The 25,746-nt window shown below is 37.3% G+C and overlaps 1 protein-coding gene across 9 annotated transcripts in view; it reads left to right on the top strand.

Moving 5' to 3' along the window:
* Nucleotides 1-25,746, top strand: part of TET2 (tet methylcytosine dioxygenase 2) — a 133,818-nt gene that overhangs the window by 33,577 nt on the left and 74,495 nt on the right. For 6 of the 9 annotated variants that reach the window (XM_022567067.3, XM_089911618.1, XM_089911612.1 and 3 more), the window contains exon 2: nt 11,356-11,501. The exons of 1 other annotated variant lie outside the window; for it this stretch is intronic. The gene's annotated coding sequence lies outside the window, so the exon portion shown is untranslated. Of the gene's footprint in view, nt 1-11,355; nt 11,539-25,746 lie in introns of those variants that run through there. 2 more of the 9 variants (XM_089911613.1, XM_089911619.1) reach the window with 2 other exon arrangements.

Here is a 25,746-nt window from a genome sequence, read left to right as displayed (position 1 = left end):
GGCTTCTCATTGCAGTGGCTTCTCTTGTTGAAGAGCACAGGTTCTAGGCACGTGGGCTTCAGTAGTTTTGGCACACGGGCTCAGTAGTTGTGGCCCATGGGCTTAGTTGCTCCACGGCATGTGGGATCTCCCCAGACCAGGGCTCGAACCAGTGTCCCCTGCATTGGCAGGTGGATTCTTAACCACTGTGCCACCAAGGAAGTCCCTGTTTTTTGTTTTTGGGTTTTTTTTTTAAGCATTAATAGAACAGCCATTGCTGCCAAGTAGCTGACATTCTGAAACAGCATTTCCCTTTGGGCACCTTACAGTTGGGATCATTTACTTGCAGAGAGAGAGAGTAAGCATGAGTGCACGCTTGTTGGGGCATGGTGGGGTGGGGAGAGGAAAGAGGGAGGAGAACTGAGTTGTGGGTATATCCTGCTGAGGCCAGTAACCTGCTGTTCAGTGAACTTCCAGCCTGACCCCGTTTAGACCTGGAGGAGGATCACATCAAGCAGGGGAGCAGCTGAGGGGGCGTGACAACAGCAAGGAAACACCTATTGCTGGGAAGCTTTGAAGAGACGTGCAATGATGGTAGATGATTAGCACCAAGGGGAAAAGACAGCCTAGATCCAGCAGGATAAACATAGTGCCCTGTTCACGATGGAAGTATTTATTTAATGTCTTGATCAGGGAAATATCCGTTTATTGAAAGGAGAATGTATTTAAGACCCCCAAAAAAGATTTCTATGCATGATACATAGCATGCATTGATGTATACATGTTTATAGGTAGAGTGACTGGTTTGTAAAGAAAAGTTTTGTTCCATTTTTGAAGGAAAGTGTCGGCTACTAGGATTTGAAATACAGATTAATTTACCTATCACCAAAATGAAATGTATTCTTCATTGAATCTCCTACAAGCTGTTGGAGGCCATGAAGCATGGCAGTTAAGAGCACAGGCTCTGAAGGCCTGCCATCTACAAAGTGTGTGCTAAGGAACATGACTGAAAGTATTTTGAAGATTAAATGACTAAGAATGCATTCAATAAATCTTAGCTATTTTTATTATCACTGTTATTTTTTCATCTACATTCTGGAAAATATTGAAGAAAGATATTATCCTTTTAAAACAGTGAATAGCTGATGAAGATAAAATACCAGAATAAGCTTCAATTTAGGGAAACAAAAGAAAAATCTGTCTTGGAACCACATTATCCTCAGAAAGATGGTGATATTAACCGTGAGGTTTATTTCGTTCAATTAAAAATGTAGATATGTGTGTGGGAGTGAAAACTTTTCAATGTGTTCATAGGCTTTCATTCTTAAATTTCTCTCTTTTTTTGTTTTTGCTTTTTTTTCTTTGTTTTTCTGGCTCTTACCTTAACTCCTGTCTTTGGCAGCAGTTACCCTTTATGTTTATTCTGTTTTGCCTTCTAAATGATTTGTTTTTTCCTTTATAATCTCAGTATATCAGGTCAGAGGGAGAACTCAGTGTATCAGCAGACTGATAATGTTTTACATTTTCTTTGAGACTACTTACCATAGCATCCTAAATAGTATTATTAACGTTCTCTTTCAAAAGAGCTACCCAAGCATATGAGTCATCACTGTAGTGATTCCTGAATGTTATCATGTTGGAGACTTTCCAAAACTGAACAAAGCCAAGATCACTGACCGTTGAAGAACTGTGTTCTAACAAGAGTCTTGTGGTCTCTTACAGGTGTACATTCTATTTGTTGGGATGGCTTCTTTCTATAAGGGGGCTCTTTGGGGCATAGAAAACTGGAACTTCATGTTCTCCTTGATAATTTGCCAGCTTGGTTCCCAGCCAATCAGATAACTGCTTGCAATGACACGCATTTCTCTAGGACTCCCCATCTTGTGTCTTTCTTTAGAGGGCAGTTGCACTAAGCCTGCTCACACCAGTCTGAGCCAAGGGCACTGCTGTCCTGAATGCCCCACAGTATAGATAAAAATCCCATACCAACCAAGTTCTGATAAAACTCTGAGTGTAAAGAATACATTAACCACTTAGGTTTTATATTACTATTTTAAACAGAAAACAGGAAGTAAAGTGCTTCCTTCCTCAGTGTTTGGTACATAAGTTGCTAAACCCAGCCTTAGGAATCTAAGGATATACAATGACCCTCTTCTAGTTTTACCAATGCTTCTTTGACCTTTTTTAAAATCACAAGGTAAAAGCAATTATACTCCAATAAAGATGTTAATGAAATATCTTGTGAGGGGTTTTTTTGTCTCCAGCCCTAACCTCCTGATCTTTACCTGTCTGATAATTATTTATTTGGAATACATGGATTCCTCAAATACATGATGTCAAAAATTTATTTTGTCATTTCAAATTCCTTTATAGAATTTTCTCTGATTAATACCATCATTCTTCCAGGCAACCAAGCTCAAAGCTTTATTACTATAATTGAGTCTTTCTTTTTCTCCCTACATCTAGAGTATTACTAATATCCACCCATTTCTCAATCAGTAATATTTCTTTGCTTGATCATTTTATTTCATTTCCTCTGCCAGCATCTTGTTCAGGCTTATCACTTAACATCTGAACTGTGGCAAGCCAATATCTTTTTTTTTTTTTAAGATTTATTATTTATTTATTTAATTTTTTTTGGCTGCATCAGGGCTTGGTTGCTGCACACGGGATCTTCATTGAGGCATGCAGGATCATTTGTTGCAGCGCGTGGACTTCTCTCTAGTTCTGTGTGTGGGTTTTCTCTAGTTGTGGCGCATGGGCTCTGTACTTCACGACATGCGGGCTCTAGTTGAAGTGCTCAAGCTCAGTGGTTGTGGGGTGTGGGCTTACTTACCCCCAGCACATGGGATCTTAGATCCCTGACCAGAGATCGAACCCACGTCCGTTGCATTGTAAGGCAGATTCTTCTCCTTTTTTTTTTTTTTTTTAAAGTTTTTAGATCTTCTCTTTTAATTTTTTTTATACAGGAGGTTCTTATTAGTTATCGATTTTATACATATTAGTCTATATATGTCAATCCCAATCTCCCAATTCATCCCACCACGACACACGCAGCCCCCACCACCAGCTTTCCCCCCTTGGTGTCCATACGTTTGTTCTCTACACCTGTGTCTCTATTTATGCCATGCAAACCGGTTCACCTGTACCATTTTTCTAGATTTCACACATATGCGTTAATATACAATATTTGTTTTTCTCTTTCTTACTTCACTCTGTATGACAGTCTCTAGGTCCGTCCACGTTTCTACAAATGACCCAATTTCGTTCCTTTTTATTGCTGAGTAATATTCCGTTGTATACATGTACCACATCTTCTTTATCCATTCGTCTGTTGATGGACATTTAGGTTGCTTCCATGACCTGGCTATTGTAAATAGTGCTGCAGTGAACAATGGGCTGCATGCGTCTTTTGAAACTCTGGTTTTCTCTGGGTATATGCCCAGTAGTGGGATTGCTGGGTCATATGGTAATTCTATTTTTAGTTTTTTAAGGAACCTCCATACTGTTCTCCATAGTGGCTGTATCAACTTACATTCCCACCAGCAGTTCAAGAGGGTTGCCTTTTCTCCACACCCTCTCCAGCATTTGTTGTTTGTAGATTTTCTGATGATGCCCATTCTAACTGGTGTGAGGTGATACCTCATTGTAGTTTTGATTTACATTTCTCTAATAATTAGTGATGTTGAGCAGCTGATTTTCATGTGCCTGTTGGCCATCTGTATGTCTTCTTTGGAGAAATGTCTATTTAGGTCTTCTGCCCATTTTTTGATTGGGTTGTTTGTTTTTATGATATTGAACTGCCTGAGCTGTTTGTATATTTTGGAGATTAATCCTTTGTCCATTGATTCGCTTGCAAATATTTTCTCCCATTCTGAGGGCTGTCTTTTCATCTTGTTTATAGTTTCCTTTACTGTGCAAAAGCTTTTAAGTTTCATTAGGTCCCATTTGTTTATTTTTATTTTTATTTCCATTACTCTAGGAGGTGGGTCAAAAAATATCTTGCTGTGATTTATGTCAAAGAGTGTTCTTCCTATGTTTTCCTCTAAGGATTTTATAGTGTTTGGCCTTACATTTAGGTCTTTCATCCATTTTGAGTTTATTTTTGTGTATGGTGTTAGGGACTGTTCTAATTTCATTCTTTTACATGTAGCTGTCCAGTTGTCCCAGCACCACTTATTGAAAAGACTGTCTTTTCTCCATTGTATATCCTTGCCTCCTTTGTCATAGATTAGTTGACCATAGGTGTGTGGGTTTATCTCTGGGCTTTCTATCCAGTTCCATTGATATATATTTCTGTTTTGGTACCAGTACTATACTGTCTTGATTACTGTAGCTTTGTAGTATAGTCTGAAGTCAGGGAGTCTGGTTCCTCCAGCTCTGTTTTTTTTCCCTCAAGATTGCTTTGGCTATTTGGGGTCTTTTGTGTCTCCATACAAATTTTAAGATTTTTAATTCTAGTTCTGTAAAAAACGCCATTGGTAGTTTGATAGGGATTGCATTGAATCTGTAGATTGCCTTCGGTAATATAGTCATTTTCACAATATTGATTCTTCCACTCCAAGAACATGGTATATCTCTCCATTTGTTTATGTCATCTTTGATTTCTTTCATCAGTGTCTTACAGTTTTCTGAGTACAAGTGTTTTACCTCCTTAGGTAGGTTTACTCCTAGGTATTTTATTCTTTTTGTTGCAGTGGTGAACGGAATTGTTTCCTTAATTTCTCTTTCTTATCTTTCATTGTTAATGTATAGGAATGCAAGAGATTTCTGTGCATTAATTTTGTATCCTGCTACTTTACCAAATTCATTGATGAGCTCTAGTAGTTTTCTGGTAGCATCTTTAGGATTTTCTACGTATAGTGTCATGTCATCTGCAAACAGTGACAGTTTTACTTCTTCTTTTCCAATTTGTATTCCTTTTATTTCTTTTTCTTCTCTGATTGCCATGCCTAGGACTTCCAAAATTATGTTGAATAATAGTGGTGAGAGTGGACATCCTTGTCTTGTTCCTGATTTTAGAGGAAATGGTTTCAGTTTTTCACCATTGAGAATGATGTTTGCTGTAGGTTTGTCATATAAGGCCTTTATTATGTTGAGGTAGGTTCCCTCTATGCCCACTTTCTGCAGAGTTTTTATCATAAATGGGTGTTGAGTTTTGTCTAAAGCCTTTGCTGCATCTATTGAGATGATCACATTGTTTTTTTTCTTCAGTTTGTTAATATGGTGTATCACATTGATTGATTTGCATATACTGAAGAATCCTTGCATCCCTGGGATAAATCCCACTTGATCATGGTGTATGATCCTTTAATGTGTTGTTGGATTCTGTTTGCTAGTATTTTGTTGAGGATTTTTGCATCTATATTCATCAGTGATATTGGTCTGTAATTTTCTTTTTTTGTAGTATATTTGTCTGGTTTTGGTATCAGGGTGATGGTGGCCTTGTGGAATGAGTTTGGGAGTGTCCCTTCCTCTGCAATTTTTTGGAAGAGTTTGAGAAGCATGGGTGTTAGCTCTTCTCTAAATGTTTGATAGAATTCACCTGTGAAGCCATCTGGTCCATGGACTTTTGTTTGTTGGAAGATTTTAAATCACAGTTTCAATTTATTTCTTCCTGATTCAGTCTTGCAAGGTTATACCTTTCTAAGAATTTGTCCATTTCTTCCAGGTTGTCCATTTTATTGGCATAGAGTTGCTTGTAGTAGTCTCTTATGATGCTTTGTATTTCTGTGGTGTCTGTTGTAACTTCTCCTTTTTCATTTCTAATTTTATTGATTTGAGTCCTCTTGCTCTTTTTCTTGATGAGTCTGGCTAAAGGTTTATCAATTTTGTTTGTCTTCTCAATGAACCAGCTTTTAATTTTATTGATCTTTGCTATTGTTTTCTTTGTTTCTATTTCATTTATTTCGGCTCTGATCTTTATGATTTCTTTCCCTCTACTAACTTTGGGTTTTGTTCTTCTTTCTCTAGTTCCTTTAGGTTTAAGGTTAGATTGTTTATTTGAGATTTTTCGTCTTTCTTGAGGTAGGATTGTACTGCTATAAACTTCCCTCTTAGAACTGCTTTTGCTGCATCCTATAGGTTTTGGATCTTCGTGTTTTCATTGTCATTTGTCTCTAGGTATTTTTTTGATTTTCTCTTTGATTTCTTCATTGATCTCTTGGTTATTTAGTAATGTATTATTTAGCCTCCATGTGTTTGTGTTTTTTATGTTTTTTTCCCTGTAATTTATTTCTAATCTCATAGCATTATGGTCGGAAAAGATGCTTGATATGATTTCAGTGTTCTTAAATTTACTGAGCCTTGATTTGTGACCCAAGATGTGATCTATCCTGGAGAATGTTCCATGTGCACTTGAGAAGAAAGTGTAATCTGCTGTTTTTGGATGGAATGTCCTATAGGTATCAATTAAATCTGTCTGGTCTGTTGTGTCATTTAAAGCTCATGTTTCCTTATTAATTTCCTATGTGGATGATCTGTCTGTTGGTGTAAGTGAAGTGTTAATTCCCTCACTATTATTGTGTTACTGTTGATTTCCTCTTTTATAGCTGTTAGCAGTTGCCTTATATATTGAGGTGCTCCTATGTTGGGCACATATATATTTATAATTGTTATATCTTCTTTTTGGATTAATCCCTTGATCATTATGTAGTGTCCTTCCTTGTCTCTTGTAACATTCTTTATTTTAAAGTCTATTTTATCTGATATGAGTATTGCTACTCCAGCTTTCTTTTGATTTCCATTTGCATGGAATATCTTTTTCCATCCCCTCACTCTCACTCTGTTTGTGTCCCTAGGTCTGAAGTGGGTCTCTTGTAGACAGCATATATATGAGTCTTCTTTTTGTGTCAGTTCAGCCAGTCTGTGTCTTTTGGTTGGAGTGTTTAATCCATTCACATTTAAGGTTATCATTTATATGTATATTCCTATTGCCATTTTCTTAATTGTTTTGGGTTTGTTTTTGTAGGCCCTTTTCTTCTCTTGTGTTTCTCACTTAGAGAAGTTCCTTTAGCATTTGTTGTAAAGCTGGTTTGGTGGTGCTGAATTCTCTTAGCTTTTGTTTGTCTGTAAAGCTTTTGATTTTTTTTGTTGAATCTGAATGAGATCCTTGCTGAGTAGAGTAATGTTGGTTGTAGGATCTTCCCTTTAAATATGTCATGCCACTCCCTTGTGGCTTGTAGAGTTTCTGCTGAGAAATCAGCTGTTAACCTTATGGGAGTTCCCTTGTATGTTATTTGTCATTTTTCCCTTTAATAATTTTTCTTTGTCTTTAATTTTTGTCAGTTTGATTACTATGTGCCTTGGCATGTTTGTCCTTTGGTTTATCCTTCCTGGGACTCTCTGTGCTTCCTGGACTTGGGTGGCTATTTCCTTTCCCATGTGGAGGAAGTTTTCTACTATAATCTCTTCAAATATTTTCTCGGGTCCTTTGTCTCCCTCTTCTCCTTCTGGGACCCCTATAATGCAAATGTTAGTGTGTTTAATGTTGTCCCAGAGGTCTCTTAGGCTGTCTTCATTTCTTTTCATTCTTTTTTCTTCATTCTGTTCTGCAGCAGTGAATTCCACCATTCTGTCTTCCAGGTCACTTATCTGTTCTTCTGCCTCAGTTATTTTGCTATTGATTCCTTCTAGTGTATTTTTCATTTCAGTTATTGAATTGTTCATCTCTGTTTGTTTGTTTGTTCTTTAATTCTTCTAGGTCTTTCTTAAACATTTCTTGCATCTTCTCAATCTTTGCCCCCATTCTTCTTCCAAGGTCCTGGATCATCTTCTCTCTCATTATTCTGAATTCTTTGTCTGAAAGGTTGTCTGTCTCCACTTAATGTAATTGATTCTCTGGGGTTTTATCTTGTTCCTTCATCTGATACATAGTCCTCTGTCTTTTCATTTTGTCTATCCTTCTGTGAATGTGGTTTTCATCCCAGAAGCTGCAGGATTGTCGTTCTTCTTGCTTCTGCTGTCTGCTCTCTGGTGGATGAGGCTATCTTTAAGACACTTGTGCAAGCTTCTTGATGGGAGGAGTGGTGGTGGGTAGAGCTGGGTGTTGCTCTATTGGGCAGAGCTCCGTAAAACTTTAATCTGCTGGTCTGCTGATGGGTGGGGCTGGGTTCCCTCCCTGCTGGTTGTTTGGCCTGAGGCAACCCAACACTGGAGCCTACCTGGGCTCTTTGGTGGGGCTAATGGCAACTCTGGGAGGGCTCATGCCAAGGAGTACTTCCCAGAACTTCTGCTGCCAGTGTCCTTGTCCCCACGATGAGCCACAGCCAGCCCCCGCCTGTGCAGGAGACCCTCTAACACTGGCAGGTAGGCCTTTTTCAGTCTCATGGGGTCACTGCTCCTTCCCCCTGTGTCCTGATGCACACACTACATTGTGTGTGCCCTCCAGGAGTGGAGTCTCTGTTTCCCCCAGTCCTGCCGAAGTCCTGCAATCAAATCCCACTAGGTTTCAAAGTCTGATTCTCTGGGAATTCCTCCCTGTTGCTGGACCCCCAGGTTGGGAAGCCTGACGTGGGGCTCAGAACTTTCATTCCAGTGGGTGGACTTCTGTGGTATAAGTGTTCTCCAGTTTGTGATTCACCCACCCAGTGGTTATGGGATTTGATTTTATTGTGATTGTGCCCCCCTACCATCTCTTTGCGGCTTTTCCTTTGTCTTTGGATGTAGGGTATCTTTTTTAGTGAGTTCCAGTGTCTTTCTTTCGATGATTGTTCAGCAGTTAGTTGTGATTCCAGTGTTCTCTCAAGAGGAAGTGAGCACACATCCTTCTACTCCACCATCTTGAACCAATCTCCTGTAAGGTGGATTCTTTACCGCTGGACCACCAGGGACGTCCCAAGCCAATATCTTATATGTAATGATTTAGAACCCCTAAATCTTCTACTACATCACACCCACTAGGATGGCTTTAAAAAAAGAGACAATAACAAGTGTTCATGAGGGTGTGGAAAGATTGGAACTCTCACACAGTTGCTGATGGGAATGTAAAATGGCACAGAGACTTTGTAAAAACAGTTTGGCAGTCTTCAAAAGGTTAAACATAGAATTATCATATGACCTTGCAATTCTACTCCTAGGAATTTTCCTCCCAAGAGAATTGAAAACATATGTCCATATAAAAACTTATAAACAATGAACACACATGTTCAAAGCAGCATTATTCACAGTAGCCTTAAGGTGGAAGCAACCCATGTCTATCAACAGATAAATGGAAAACCAAAATGTGGTATATACATATAATGGAATACTCTTCTTCCTTAAAAAGGAAGGAAATCCTGACACATGTTACAACATGGGTGAATCTTGAAGACATTATGCTAGGTGAAATAAACCAGTCACAAAAGAACAAATAGGATTCTGTATGAGCTACCTCGAATGTCAAATTCATAGAGACCAAAAGTAGAATTGTGTTTGCCAGGGGCTTGGGAGAGGGGAGAATGGGGAGTTGTTTAATGGGTATGGAGTTTTGTTTCAGAAAATGAAAAAGTTCTGGAGATGGTTGTGATGGTTGCACAACAGTGTGAATGTGCTTAAGGCCACAGAGTTATACATTTCAAATATGGTTAAATTAGTAAATTTTATGTTACACATATTTTACCACAATAGAAAAAGACTTGTAAATGAATGTTCATAGTAGCACTATTTATAATACCCAAAATGTAGAAATAACCCAAATATTTATCATGAATAGATAAGAGTGTGGTACATCTATACAGTGGGATATTAGACATAAAAAGGAAGTACTGATACACACTAAGACATAGATGAACTTTGGAAACATTATGCTCAGTGAAAGAAATCAGAAACAAAAAGCCAAATTTTTCATGATTTAATATATCTGAAATATTCAGAATAGGCAAATCCCTAGAGAGAGAAGGTCAGTTAGGTAGAGGAGCGATGAATGAGGACTGACTCCTAATGGGTACTGGAATTATTTCAGGAGTGATGAAATTGTTCTGGAATTTGATAGTGGCAATAATGGCACAACTTTTTGAATATACTGAACCCACAGAATTATATGCTTCAGAATGATGAATTCTATGGTATGTGAGTTATATCTCAATTTTTAAAAACCCTAAATCTTAATATGTGACTTTTATGATGCCATGTTGCTAAAAAACAATGGCATGCCCCAGTCTCAGCATACTATTTCTAGCTATGTAACTGAGAAAATTAAGTGACCCCCCCTTCTGACTCTGTAAAATAGGGATAATAATAATTACCTCTCCAGATGTTTGTGTTAAATGAGCTAACATATGTAGTGCTTTAGCATGGTGTCTGGCATTTACTAAGAACCCAGTAAATTTACTAAGACCTCTTGGGACATGAGCCTTCAGCAGCTTCCAGTACTATTTCAGATACTATTTCCAGATATTTTGGAAAATGGCTCAACTCTTTTGTCATTTTACCAATACTCTTTACATTCCAGGTCAAAACCGCCTCTCCAAATTCTCTTAATGCTCTTTATAGTAACCCTCCCATCAGAATGGGCTTTTTAGGTATCCTTCAGTTTACTTTGCATATTCTTGCAGCTGTGTCTTTTCTTGAAAACAGTGCTGTCTCTCTCTATGCCTCTCTCTTTCTCTGAATTTCATCCTGCCCTTAAAACTCAGAAGAAGCCTTTCCTCATGCATTAAACTTTTCCTCTTATTTCAAGATTTTCACTACATCTTTGACCAGTGAAGGCTTACTTTGGTTATATTTTTAAAGTATTTATCTTATTATGTGATCTTTTGAAAGTATGTGTCCAGGTAAATTAAAGCCCCTGAGCACAGGGTCACATGTTATAATGCTTTACCTTTCCCACAGCACTTAACACATTGTCCTGATGTGGTATATTCGGAATAGACATTTGCTATTTATGAGTTAAGTTAGTGCTACATCTCAAGTAGAAGGAGTTATGCTAATGATTCTCTATCCTGGCTGCACCTTAGAAACACCTGGGGAGCAAGGCTTCATTTTAGGCCAACAAATCAGAATCTCTGAGCGTGAGGCCTCAACTTTACACCCAAGGTGATAACTATAACCAAGGCTGAGAACTATTATATTCAACAGATGAAGTAATACAAGCCAGTGGGTCTCAAACCTAATTGATTATCACAGTCAAGATGTGATCACAAACTGATGTGAGCAGAGATGCTTTGGATATTGCAAACTGCTCTACAAATATTAGACAAATACTGTGGTGCAGTTGGGACTTTCATTGATTTGAGAAAGATCCTCCAGCCCCGTATTTTTCACAGCCAATGGCATAGTGGAAATATCCAATTATAGGCACCTGAAACCTTTAAATGCTACGCAATAGCTTTCATACCAGATGTACATGCTGTGTTCCTTTTTGCTAACTTAAAAATATTCAAACTGTATCTTTTCCAGGCTGGCCACCATTCAGCAGCAGACCCTCTCAAGATTGTCTACTTGCCCTCGCTCCTGTTGAGTTACCACGGGTGGAAGCAGGAGATGGGCTCCGCAGCAGCCAACAGGCCATGACCCAGGAGGCGCAGTGAGGGATAGAGCTGCTGGTAAGACACTGGGGACAGTTGGTGCTTGTTTGCGAGTGTAAGTTTGTTCTCAGTTTAATGGTCAATCTCTCTTACAACCTCCAACGCTAAGTTACTCTGTACTCTCTCAGATACCTCTATTATCTATGCTTAGGATGCATGGCTTAGATTTTAAGGTCTATGAATCCCCTAAAGTTGTGTGCTGACTTTTAAGTACTGATACATACATTTTTTTTTTCCTCTGAAGAGAAGGTAGATTTTCATCAGATTCTTAATGTTTGCTATTTTAATAAAAGAGAGATAAGAGCCATTCAAATATAATAATAAGCATGGAGGAAGGTGCTATCTCTAACCACTTGTCACAGTATTTCTCTTCTCCATTCTTACGTCACCTATGGCCACTTTGTCTCAATCTTGTTGAGGACCCAAAAAAAGTGCTATTCTGTGGTTATTTGCTGGTCTGAAAGTGAGTACCTCTTGAACCTAGGCAGCTGGGTTTCATGACAGTTTGGCTTCGTAGAACTAACACAGAACTAAAGTTTAGAATGACAGATCTCAGGAGAGCCTATGTGATTTTTTTCACGTGATTTTTCTGAAAATACAAATAGAGGTACTGAGAGAAAGACACTTTTTTCATTATGTTCTTATAGTTGATCTTAATAAAGATCAATTTGTTTTGCTAATGAATGTCCCAACCTAAAGGGTTTCTTTGTTTTTTTTTTAAGGGTTTTTTTTTTTTATCACATCACTATCATTTATATAGACATATAGAAGTAGAGAACTGATGTATCTTTTTTCCCCAAAATATTTAAGATGAACACTAGAATGAATTCTACTATGTATACCTTTGCCTGTACTGTAAACCAGTTTAAATTGTGGATGCATTGTAGAAAAGAAAATGCAGGTTAGCTAGAGAAAAGGAAGAATGAGGTTTTTTTTTTTTTTTTCCATCTATAACTCTTTAGCAGATAATTTAGCTTTAGTTTCACTGAATCTTGTTTATACATTCAGCATAGCAGATCTTCTAAAAAGCCTGTGTAGCTGTAATCTCTTCCCTCACTCCAGATGCCTGAGGATATAAGTATCCGCTCTGCCACTTGATACTTCTTAGAGACTGACCTGGTGCTGAGAAATCCTTTCCAGTGTGTCCTCAGTTAAACTCCCATGATCCCTGGATGTTGCCATTTTCAAGACATAGGGCAAGTGCATCTGCCTAGATTACCTCTCTGCCCTGGGAATTTTAAGTCACTGTGTAAGGGAAAGAGATCTCAGCACAGTAGTAACTCTCAGAATGAAAATTTTCCCCTTACATGTTAATGTTTTTAGAGTAATCATGGTCACTGAAAATAGACTTCCTCTTTCCCCTCTCATGCTGGAAAATCTTAGGTAATTATGAATAAAGCATTCTTTGCTTTTCCCCTCCTGCCTTAGTGGTTGCTTTACCTCTCACTGTGGGGACTGTGGCTACCCATTCTGTACTTGGCCTTAACATGAGAACTGAGACACATTTTTAAGATAGAATTGTTATCTCTTTAGTGAAGTCATAACATTAGTCAGAAGATTTTCTCTTCTTGGTGGTGAAGGGTGAGTAAGTAAGGAAGAGTAAAAGTTTAGGGAAAAGTATAAGATATATTACTAACAAGAAAAGAGGACAGGAAATTAAAATATCAGCTGTTATTAAAAAAAAAAAAAGATTTTCAAGTGACTACCGAAGGAGTTCTTCCCTCATATCCAAAAAATAATCTAATTTTGTATTTAGTTTTTTACAGTTGGATAAGCTCAGCCAAGGACTTATTTTCAGTACTAAATACACCGGGGGCTCATTTTTAATAATGTCTATTAGCTGTGTGTTCTTGGGAACATTATTTAACCTCTTTAAGCCTTGTTTTATTTGGCAAGGAGGAAAATATGTCAGAGTTAAATAATAATGGAATTATGTAATGTTATATGGATAATGCGTGCAGGGCCTAGCACATAATAAGTTCTCAATTTTATATTAGCGTTTGTTTATTATTAATAATCACTGTTACTAATCTTGCTTTTAGTTTTTTAATAATGAATCATTCCAAAAGTATTTCTTGACCACCTGTCAACTACCAGGCACTCTTTAGGAACTGGGATGCATTAATGAGGAAAACAAAGTCTCTCTTATTTATAGAGTGGGAGACATACATAAATAAAAGTGCATAGTATGTAGAATACCAAGAAGTGCTAAGCATAAAACTTTTGGTAGAAAAAGGAAATTGGAGGCGTGGTGAGTTAGTAATTGAAGATAGAGTAGTCAGAAAAGACCTCAGGGTAAAATTATTTTTTAAGTAAAAACATGAAAAAGGAATACACGCATACCATAAAGTTACATTTCAGGTAGATGAGCAATATACTACACTTCAGGTAGATGAGAAATATACTACAAAGCCCTAGAGTAGTTTTTTAAGAGTGATTCAAAGAGAATCAGAACATCGTGTACAGCTTGATCACGTATCACCAATAAACATTTACCCAGGTACCAAAGTGAGTGATACAGATAAGAACTTGGGAAGTTCAAAGAATGGCAAGGCCCATCTAGACTAGAACAGGTAGAGAAGACTTCATGAAGGAAGGGGGAAGCTTGTGGTCTGGATCTTGAAGGAGAGGAAGAATTTGGATAGTTGGTAAAAGGGCACAAACCTTCAGTTATAAGATGAATAAAGTCTGAAAATCTAATATATAACATGATGACTAGAGTTGACAATACTGTGTTGTATAATTAAAATTTGCTAAGAGAGTACAACCTAAATGTTCTCACCAAAAAACAAAACCAAAACAATTTAACAAAAAAAACCCTAAATGTGTCAAGTGATGGATGCAGTAATTAACTTGATGGGGGGAATTCTTTCAGAGTGTATATATCAAATCATCATATTGTATACCTTATATATTTTAGTTTTATTTGTCGTTATACCTCAATGAAGCTGAAAGAAAAAAAAAACTCCAAAGAAAAAGTTCTAAAGTTATTTTTATACAGTTCACAATCATGTAGCCTCACACCATCAGCCATAAAACAAATAAACAATAAGGAATGACATCCCAGTGACAGAAGTGGAGGAGAAACAGCATGAGATGGAATAAAATAAGGATGTTGGCTTTAAGGGCAGGGGGTGCACTAGGAAAGGGGCAAGGGCAGGCAACCTTGTACAGAGTTGGCAAGTAGTGGGAAAGGAGATGGAAAAATAGGTGAGGTCAATTTTTATAAAACCCTAAAGCCAGTCTAAAGATTTTTACATGCCATTGTACACATATTGAGGAACAACTGGAGGAGGTAAGTAACAAGGTAAATTCGGGTCTCTAGCGATATTATTATTTTGACAAGTTGAGAAGAGTAGGGAGATGGTGGAAGTTGTTGGAGGAATTTCGGAGTGAGGTTGAGAACATGGATTATGATAATAAAGATAAGGCAGAAAAGGGAAGAGAGATTTGATATATTTTAAAGAAAAATGATGATTTAACTGCTAATAGCACATAGGAGATTAAGAAGAAATGTCAAAGTTTTCAAGTTTTAAATTGACCAATGAAGTGTTGGCATTATAGGAAATTATAGGAAATAGGGTACCCAGAAATGATACATGACTTCCCTAAGTTCATGTCATTAGTTATTGGCAGAACCTGGACTAGCTCCACGTCTCCATATTGACAGCTCCCCATCCCCTGCTCCCCATGCCATCTGTAGGAAATATTACTGATTTGTATTTTGCCAGATTGCTTGGGGAGAATAGAGTTAGAAGTTTTGGATTTGCCCATTCACACTGTTTTATAGCCGTTTTTCTAATTAATGTGGACATTTTTACCCTCTCTCATGAAACAGATCTAAGTTGTTTAGAAAGGGTCAAATAAGCATTGGTAAAACTGGAAGAGGGTCATTCTATATGCTTAGATTCTCCCACCTATAGTGATTATTGATGTTTCCTGATTTTTTTTTTTTTTGCGGTACGCGGGCCTCTCACTGTTGTGGCCTCTCCCATTGTGGAGCACAGGCTCCAGACGCGCAGGCTCAGCGACCATGGCTCACGGGCCCAGCCGCTCCGCGGCATGTGGGATCTTCCCGGACCGGGGCACGAACCCGTGTGCCCTGCATTGGCAGGTGGACTCTCAACCACTGTGCCACCAGGGGAGCCCAATGTTTCCTGATTTTAAATGTCATCTTTCTGTCTCTTCAGTAGTTTTAGATGGAACAGTTATTTCTATCATTGTACCTATTTTCTGTTTATTTTTCAGAAGGAAAATGCCTTTTGCCATCTCAAATTTAAATCACCACCTACATTTTAAAATTAAGACTTCAATCATCCCTTCCTTATAGGCCAGTCTTATAAACTGAAATCCATCGTCATTGTTCTAACAAGCCTGATTAATTTATCCTTTGAGTCATAAGACTTTAAACAACAAAAAGACCCTAGAGATCATCCAAGGCAGTGCTCTTCAAACTGCACCCTTCAAACTCTTATTTTTTCTACCCATCTATTTGTTATTAAATATTTTCTTATTTTTAATAAAATGTAATTTTCTAAATTATTAGAAGTGTACTTAAAAGAGAAAATTTTAATAAAATGTCTTTTTCTAAATTATTAGAAGTATACTTAAAAGAGAAAATTTTATTTTTCTATTAACAACAGTGCTACAATTCTTTCTTTCTACATTTCTTTACTCTCGCCATTATACATGCCTCATTATAATACAAGTCATGACTGAACCATATGAAAGCAAAATCTTTGTTACCTGTGGTATCTTGTCTTATATGCATATAAGGCCCAGATTGGTCTCATAGTCTCTATGTCCCAAGAGAGTGAATTATAGAAGACTATTGACGTTCTCATGGGACTCTGCTGAGAACTTTGGCAGTCCCTAAATTCACAAATAACACTATTAACACTTTTGGCATCAGTGCCTGTCCACATATGACACATATTTGAGTTTGGAACGAGTCAGCCATGCTAAAATAGACTGCACCCTATGAAAGTTATTTTCACCATTCTTGTGTTTCAGTTTCCCTATCAAAAGGCGAAGTATCAGTTGCCTCTATTGATCTCATAGGATATTTTAAGCATAAATGAAAGAGTCTTGGTGAAAACACTTTGTGTTCTGAAAGAAAGTTGCAGTGCGACTAAAGGCACTAGAAATGTTTACCCATCGTTACAGATGTTACTCTAACCAGACCTTTTCCTCAAAGTGTGAAATTAATTTGTTCTCTTGGCTTTTTCAATGTTGAAAAGATTAAGAGAACAAGTAATGGGTTTCTGGGAGAATCTATGATCGTATAGTTAGTGTTGTATATGTGTATAACAATTTTGTAATTTTCAACCAAGAACACATACAGTCCTTGAATCTTAGTGGTGGTTTTAAAGGGACTTTATAAAGCAAAAGCAAGGGACTTCTCTGGCAATCCAGTGCTTAAGATTCTGCGCTTCCACTGCAGGGGACATGGGTTCAATCCCTGGTCAAGGAACTAAGATCCCACATGCCACGCAGTGCAGCCAAAAAAATAAATAAATAAAATAAACAAACAAAAAACAACCTTGGCCATCTTTCCAGATCTTGAATGCTCCCCCCACTTGCACATGTACACACCCATCTTTCCTTAAATTCTTCCAGCCAGCTTGCTTCTTACTTCATTGAGAACGTTGAACTTGTTGGGCAGGAACTTTTACCACTTCCTTTTCCACCCACACCCCCAAATCCAGCTTGTCCACACCTCTACTTATTCTTACCACTCTTAATTTCCTTTCTCCATGAATTAATCATTTCCTAATTGTTCCCTCTGCTTCTGTTCTTTTATTCTTTTTTCCACCTGCTGGTCAATTTAAAGTGCTCTTGTGTGCTCATTCTTAAATGCAAATATAACCATGTATACTCCCTTCTTAATACCCTTTGATGGATACCTATTGTTGAACTTTGTTAAAGCAGTGGAAGCACCACCCCCTACCCCACCTTCCTTGCAAAGTTTTTACAATTAAAATGAAGTTCATCTGGTCAGTGCAGAAATGGATACAATGTGGGGACTCATAGGGCCACCTACCTACCCCCTTTTCAGCCAGTGTGGCCCTGAACAGCTCTGTGAACTCTTGCTATCTAAAGAACTCAGTTTGGAAAACCATTGACCTATAGGAAGTAGATCAAACTCTGTATTTAATATTCCTGATCTGGCTCTTGATTACTCTTCAACCTCCTTGTCACCATATTGACTGTCCCTCAGATTGTGTGGTATAATTCTTCCTAACTATAGGCCTTGAACATAACATTATATTTCACACATTCAAGTCTTTGTACTTGTTCCTCTCCTGGTTAAATGTCCTTTTGCTGTAGAGCCCCAGCTCAGGTTTCTCATCAGCAAAACCTCATATTTGTGGCATTTATTGTCCCTCAAACATCACACTTTCTGTAGTCCTGTGTGCCTGTCTTCTCTGAAATCCCTAGGACAAAGGCTGTATCTTATCTTCCATTCCTAACATCTTGCACTGTGTTTGGTTACATAGTAGGCACTTAATCACACTCTTCAAAAGAAGGAATTCACTTTGTGATCATATCTTCTGTTCTTCCTTGTCCCCTCTGGCTCCTTCTTAAAATAGATTCAGCACCTGCCCATTAAGTGGGGGTGGGGTGTGGGAGGAACTGAGAGGGTAAGAAGTTGGAACTTACAGTGTCTAGACATGGTAATCTTGTATACAAAATTACCTTGTTTCAGAGCTTGAATCTCAGAGATACTCAGTTGTAATTAACATTTGTAAAAGTAATATTTGATGCTTATATATTTTTTCCCTAAAGTGTCCTACTGAAAATAAATTGATTACAATTGGGATTTGTGCTTTTGTTGGCTGTTTTGGGAGACTTTAAGGATATTCTAATTCCAGTAGTATTGGTGAACATAAATGCTTCACTATAGGAAGAGAAATTTGAAAGCTGTTATGGATAATATATGGTGTCTATTGGGTGATAATTTTAATGAATAAACACACTCAAGACCTTGTTTGTTGAGACATGAATGCAGGAAATGTTTAGAAAATTCCAGAAAGTTTAGTTGACGATAGATTTTCTGACCTAGCAGTTTTTTGTTTTGTTCTGTTTTTCACTCTCAGGTGAAAGGAGAAAGATTGGTCAGTGTACTTTAGAATGTAGGCCCTTGTGGGAAGCCATGTGTTTGGCAGTGCTGCCTAGGTGCCTTGCGATGTTATGAGGACATAGCTGGGAGTGTATGCAAGCTTACAGGGCTAAATCGATATGCTGGATCTCTAGAGAGCATTTCAGGAAAGACCTCTGAGCTCCAGGTTCCCTAACCAAACAGTGACGTGATTATTAAAATCCATAGCTTCAGAGGAGGGTAAATAAACTTCCCGTATCAAATGCAGGATTGAATACTTTGGAATTTTAAATGTATTTCATTTAGAACAAAAAAATGTTTAGCCTTTTGATATATATATTTCTTTGAAGTATAAAACCAGATGGTCTCAAAAAGACTTTTTTCCTTTATTCAGTTTCATACTATTTTAAAAAACATTTTAAAATTTGAAGTATAGTTGGGCTTCCCTGGTGGTGCAGTGGTTGAGAGTCCGCCTGCCGATGTAGGGGACACGGGTTTGTGCCCCGGTCCAGGAAGATCCCACATGCCGCGGAGCGGCTGGGCCCGTGAGCCATGGCCGCTGAGCCTGCGCGTCCGGAGCCTGTGCTCCGCAATGGGAGAGGCCACAACAGTGAGAGGCCCGCGTACCGCAAAAAAAAAAAAAAAATTTGAAGTATAGTTAATTGATAATGTGTTAGTTTCAGGTGTACAGCAAAGTGATTCAGTTACACACAAACACACAATATATATTATTTTTCAAATCCTTTTCCAGTATAGGTTATTAGAAGATATTGAATATAATCCCCTGTGCTATACAGTAGGTCCTTGTTTATTTTATATATAGTTGTGTATATCTGTTAATCCCAAATTTCTAACTTATCACCCTCCCCCTTCCCCTTTGGTAAGTATAAGTTTGTTTTCTATGTCTGTGAGTCTATTTCTGTTTTGTAAATAAGTTCATTTGTGTCATTTTTTTAGATTCCACAAGATATCACATATATTTGTCTTTCTCAATCTCTAGGTCCATCCATGTTGCTCCAAATGGCATTATTGCATTCCTTTTTTTTATAGCTAAGTAGTATTCCATTGTATATATTGGGATAGCCAAAAAGTTTGTTGGGTTAGTGAATACAGTGTTCAGTAAAATTCTTGGTGAAAATGAAAAATGTGTCTTTTATTTTTACATAAAACCAAACGAACTCTTTGGCCAACCCAATATGTACCACATTTTCTTTATCCATTCATCTGTTGATGAATACTTAGGTTGCTTCCACATCTTGGCTATTGTAAATAGTGCTGCAATGAACATTAGGATGTGTTTGTTTTTCTCTTTCTGACTTACTTCACTCTGTATGACAGACTCTACTCATATATATGGAATCTAAAAAAAAAATGGTTCTGATGAACCTAGGGGCAGGACAGAAATAAAGACACAGGTAGAGAATGGACTTGAGGACACGGGGAGGGGGAAGGGTAAGCTGGGACGAAGTGAGAGAGTGGCATTGACATATATACACTACCAAATGTAAAATAGCTAGCTAGTGGGAAGCTGCTGCAGAGCACAGGGAGATCAACTCGGTGCTTTGTGGCCACCTAGAGGGGTGGGATAGGGAGGGTGGGAGGGAGGCGCAAGAGGGAGGAGATATAGGGATATATGTATACATATAGCTGATTCACTTTGTTATACAGCAGAAACTGACACTACATTGTAAAGCAATTATACTCCAATAAAGATGTTAAAAAAAAAAAACAAAACGATTGTTTTCCCATTTAAAAAAAAAAATGAACATTGGGATGCATGTATCTTGTGGAAGTAGAGTTTTCTCTGGATAGATGCCCAGGATTGGGATTGCTGGTTCATATGGTAAAACCATTTTTAGCTTTAAGGAAGCTCCATACTGTTCTTCATAGTGGCTACACCAATTTATATTCCCATGAACAGTGTAGGAGGGTTCCCTTTTCTCCACACCCTCTCCAGCATTTATTATTTGTAGACTTTTTAGTGATGGTCATTATGACTGATGTCAGGTGATACCTCATTGTAGTTTTGATTTGCATTTCTCTGATGATTAGTGATGTTGAGCAGCTTTTCATGTGCCTCTTGGCCATCTGTATGTCTTCTTTGGAGAAATGTCTATTTAAGTCTTCTGCCCAGTTTTTAATTAATTAATTTATTTTTGATACTGAGCTGTATGAGCTATTTATATATTTTGGAGGAAATTAATCCCTGTCAATAACATCGTTTGCAAATATTTTCTCCCATTCCATAAGTTGTCTTTGATTTTTTAAAATATATTAAGCTGTATGAGCTGTTTGTATATTTTGGAAATTAGTCCATTGTCGGTAGCATCATTTGCAAATATCTTCTCCCAGCTGTAGGTTGTCTTTTTGTTTTGTTGTTATATACTTTTTTTTTTTAAACATCTTTATTGGGGTATAATTGCTTTACAATGGTGTGTTAGTTTCTGCTTTATAACAAAGTGAATCAGTTATACATACACATATGTTCCCATATGTCTTCCCTCTTGCATCTCCATGCCTCCCACTCTCCCTATCCCACCCCTCCAGGCTGTCACAAAGCACCGAGCTAATATCCCTGTGCCTTGCGGCTGCTTCCCCCTAGCTATCTACCTTACTACGTTTGTTAGTGTGTATATGTCCTGTTGTTATATACTTTTTTAAAGTTAAGAGATAGGTGGGGTTTTATTTTTATTTTTTTTGTATTTGTATTTCAGTTGTATTTTAGTTGTCCCTTTCCATTTTTTCAAAAGTTCTACCTTCTCAAAATGAGTCTTTTTAGGACATTTTAAAAATAGAAATTAGTATAATGATTATTCAGTTAGTAATTTTCCTGCAGTAGCAAGGGAGGAAACCACATCTGAATGCTTAGTGCATAGTAAGTATTAAATAAATAGTATGTTTTGGTTGAGTGAAGGGGTTGTAATCCTATAGAAAGGAAGATAATATCAAAATATTTTTTTAAAACTTAGTTTAATTTTTATTAATGCTGTAGAAGGTTCTTCTCTTCATTAATGTGTGTCATACAACTGGAATATATCATAAAATGCCTACTTCAAATGTTTATTGAGGGCTGTAACAAAAGCAGAAGGGGGAGATATGGGGAGAAAAGTAGCCAGGAGTTAAAAGGGGCAGTTTCCATATTTTATGAGAAAATAAATGTTTAGATAATTGCTATAACTGAAGAAAGTTTTATATCTTAAAACTTAAAAAAAAAAAGATTCCCTTTTCATGCCGTGCTGGAATCTTCTTTACTACCTTTCTACAAAAGACTATTCTAGATTGGATTTTTCTAATAATGGGGAATGCAGTGATTGAGTACATTTTTGAAATGTTCTAACTGTTTCGTACCCTGTTAAGGTAAAATCAGCGTTTGTTGAAGAATGTTGGATCCCTGTGTTACGTAATGGTCCTTTAAATATTAAAGTTTGGTGTTCGGTATTTTAAATAGTTGTGATCAGGTCATCATACGTCTCTCTCCTGGTTTTCTGGACACTGCACATCCATTAATACGGCCTCAAAGCACACTTGGCTTTCTTGCCACAAGGCCACACATTAAAGTTGCAGTGTAAGGTTCCTTGTCATTTTTTTTCACAGAAGCAGCTGATAAACCAAATCTCTTTCACCCTTACTTTGGGACTGTGATTTTCTAAATCAATGTTGAAAAATTTAACATTTAATTTAGTAAATTCCATCTTGTTATTTTTAGTCCCTCCTTTAAGCCTAGGCAAGTTTATGAAAATCTTTTTTCATTCTATGTATTTTTTATTCTATTTATGTTTATGCTTTCTCTTTCATTTTCTCTGTAACTTTTACAAGCATGACCTCTGTGTTTTCTTTAATATTACTGATTATAATGTTGATAAAATTTCTTTTTAAAAATTGGATGATCATTGAGAGAACAAGTCATATATATTTATGTGTGTGTGTGTGTATATATATATATTTTTAATAAGTTTATTTATTTTTGGCCACATTGGGTCTTCGTTGCTACGTGCAAACTTTCTCTAGTTGGGCGAGCGGGGGCTACTCTTCATTGCAGTGCACGGGCTTCTCATTGCGGTGGCTTCTCGTTGCGGAGCACAGGCTCTAGGTGAATGGGCTTCAGTAGTTGTGGCCCGTGGGCTCAGTAGTTGTGGTTCACGGGCTTTGTTGCTTCATGGCATGTGGGATCTTCCCAGACAAGTGATCGAACCTGTGTCCCCTACATTGGCAGGCAGATTCTTAACCACTGCACCACCAGGGAAGCCCCTATATATATATTTTAAGTCTTACCTAAAACTTAGAACAACTCTCACTTGTGATGTCCTTTATTTTCTCTGTTTTTAACTTTCTCCTCTGGAAAGTAGAGGCATTGTACATCTTACTTGATAGGAGAAAAGAATCTACTTTCATTACATAACACCATACTTTTAAAACTTTAAAAGCTAGCTTTTTATATTTACAACTGGTGGTATAATTAGATGGTTCCCATGGACTGGAGGTTCTGGATCAAGATAGGCAGCTGAAGAAGATTAAGATTCACTCTACCCTCCTCCCCCAAAAGGGGGGGCAACTCTGAACTGGCAGGCCTTACTGGAATCATTTTAAGTGAGTTGGACACAGTGATGAACCATGAACTTAAGGGTGTATTAGAACAGCGGTCCCCAACCTTTTTGGCGCCAGGGACCAGTTGCGGGGAAGACAATTTTTCCACTGATGGGGTGGTGGGGGGTGGTTCAGGTGGTAATGCGAGTGATGGGGAGCGATGGGGAGCGGCAGTTGATGAAGCTTTGCTCACTCGTCCGCTGCTCACCTCCTGCTGTGCAGCCCGGGTATTGGGGACCCCATATTAGAAGGTAGGCTTGAACATGTAGAAGCAATTGTCTCACTCCTGAATTTGTGGTTACTTTTGCCTTTACTGAAGGAGAGAGAAAACACTTTCCTGTTGGTTCTGCAGATAATGTATTTATCATCTTGGACGCATTGGTAGACTGATTTTCCATTTAGCTAGTTTATCAGGTACAGCAGATAATACTCTTGATAATAGGTCATTTAAACCCAAGGTGGTTTGGTTTAAGTCATATTAGAATACAAAGGTCAGAATGATAGCACAGCGGACATTGATATAAAAAACTGTGAATTTGTTTTTAGAGGACATCAGGAAAAGAAAAAGTAAGCTTTAAACTTCCACTGTTGTTTCTCTGAGCCTCAGTTCATCAGTTATTTCTATTTCGAAAATTCCTTCAAGAGTTTTATTTCGTGAATGTAGAAAAAGGTATATTAATTTAAAAGATCTGCTGTGTCTCTACTTGTTATATGTTCATTCAATCCCTAATTACCTTTCCACTTAATTCTCATTTCCTCCCTCCTACTCTTTAACCATTTTACGTTTTCCTCCCTGTCTGGACACACTGCTTCCTGCTGGTCAGTAGGTCAGAAACCATGTGTCTGATATGAATATAAATATATAATACGTAGGTCATACTTTTCACCAAAATGAAAAGGAAGTTTGACTTTACTCAGTTGCTTATGTTTTGTTTTATGTTCAGGCTCTAAGTTTTATGTTCATGAGATAATTATGACTTGAGACACTTAATAATACTATGATTAAGATCTTTGTTGTTGAATCCTTCTACCCCAGGAGAGTGAGAAGAATTAAATTCTTCTTTAAATTCAATTATTTAGCTGAATCATTTAACTACTTGCAAATCAAGAGTTTAATTTAGAACATTATATTTGATATATTTTTAAAAGTTGGATGAACTGCCCTTGAAAATAAAATGTTCTCTTCCTCAAAAAAGGCACCATTTTCCCTTCAAATATGTAATTGAGAAGAAATATTTTCCTATTGAAGTGGTCACACTTATACATCTTATTTGCCCTATTGTTTAATGTAAAGTATTTCCTAAAAATGTTATGGAAAGTCTTAAGACTATATTTTCATTCATTGACAGTAAACAACACAATAGATATGAGGCAAAAAGGTGTTTTTTAAATGATAAATTGTGGGTGCATTGGTGCAATGCTTATTTTTGTTCCCATTGTAGTGCTCAGTAGCTTTTAGTAAATAAAATTATCAGTTGACAATATTTAAACCAGGCACTTAAAGTGGGGGTATTTCTTATTTGTGAGCTTTTTTTAAGAAAAACTTCATTTCCCTGAGAGAGTTTTAGAACTACTTACGGATTTTACAAAGCAAACTATAAAGTAGTGGAAGGTCACCTCCAAGTTGGGGCTAGAGTTGAATTCCTGCCAATATAGTTACATATGCTGTCATTAACAGGGCATCTTCATCCAGAATCTATAGATTACCATCTCCTGCCCTCCAGATTTATGTGACCATAGAATTTACTGCATATTTTGTGAGATAACATCCACCCCCAACTTCTTTCTTCCTTGACCTTTTGTAAATGTCCAGTGAACTGGTTCCCTGACTCATAAATATAAATGAATAAGTCCCTACATAGCTATCTCTTTAAACTTCATTTTTACAGAAAGCTTGCAAAAACTGTGGATACATAACATATATTAATCTTACTTAATGGATAGCTGATGCTGAAACTAATATGAAAATGAAATGATTAATTCTGTTTTCCTAACCCTTGCCTTTGAGCAGCCTGAGTCTTCTGGGAGGCGAGGTGACTGCTTTAGCGTGGAGCGATGAATTACTTGGCACTGCTGCCTCTCAAGTTCTCTGAACACATAGTGGTTCTCTACCCACTGCTACAGACTACCTCTAAAAAAAATCTGTAATTCGTACTTTGTTTTTTTTAATCTTTTCCATAAACTACTATATTATTCTTAAAGAAATTACAGGATAGATTTTTAAATTACTCATTGTTTTCAGTTACCTTAGTATTTTTCTTCTCTGAAATTCTGGTTTTCTCAAAGGCAGTAGTTTTTTGGCCTCTTCTAAATAACATTTATTATTTTTAGTAACATCATAACTTTAATGAATGGCCACATTAAGCCCTTATTTTGAACCATATTCTCTTACTTTTTATAACAAGGCTTGGGTTTTTATTATTATCATTTATAATTTATTGAAGAGTACTTTCTCTTTGGGGTCCACAGTTTTGTAATAGGGTTGCTGTCAACAAAGTAGCAGATACTAGGTTAACGCCATAAAGATTTTATTGTGAAGACATGGAACGGTTAACTATAGCAGGCAAAATGAAAATA

Source organism: Delphinapterus leucas, chromosome 5, assembly GCF_059928025.1.
Source record: "Delphinapterus leucas isolate spDelLeu-1000000601 "Yukka" chromosome 5, BTC_Dleu_Yukka2, whole genome shotgun sequence".
In the NCBI taxonomy this organism is placed as follows: Eukaryota; Metazoa; Chordata; class Mammalia; order Artiodactyla; family Monodontidae; genus Delphinapterus; species Delphinapterus leucas.
The sequence above is the reverse complement of the archived record's forward strand: the minus strand, read 5'-3'. Positions and strand labels throughout refer to the sequence as shown.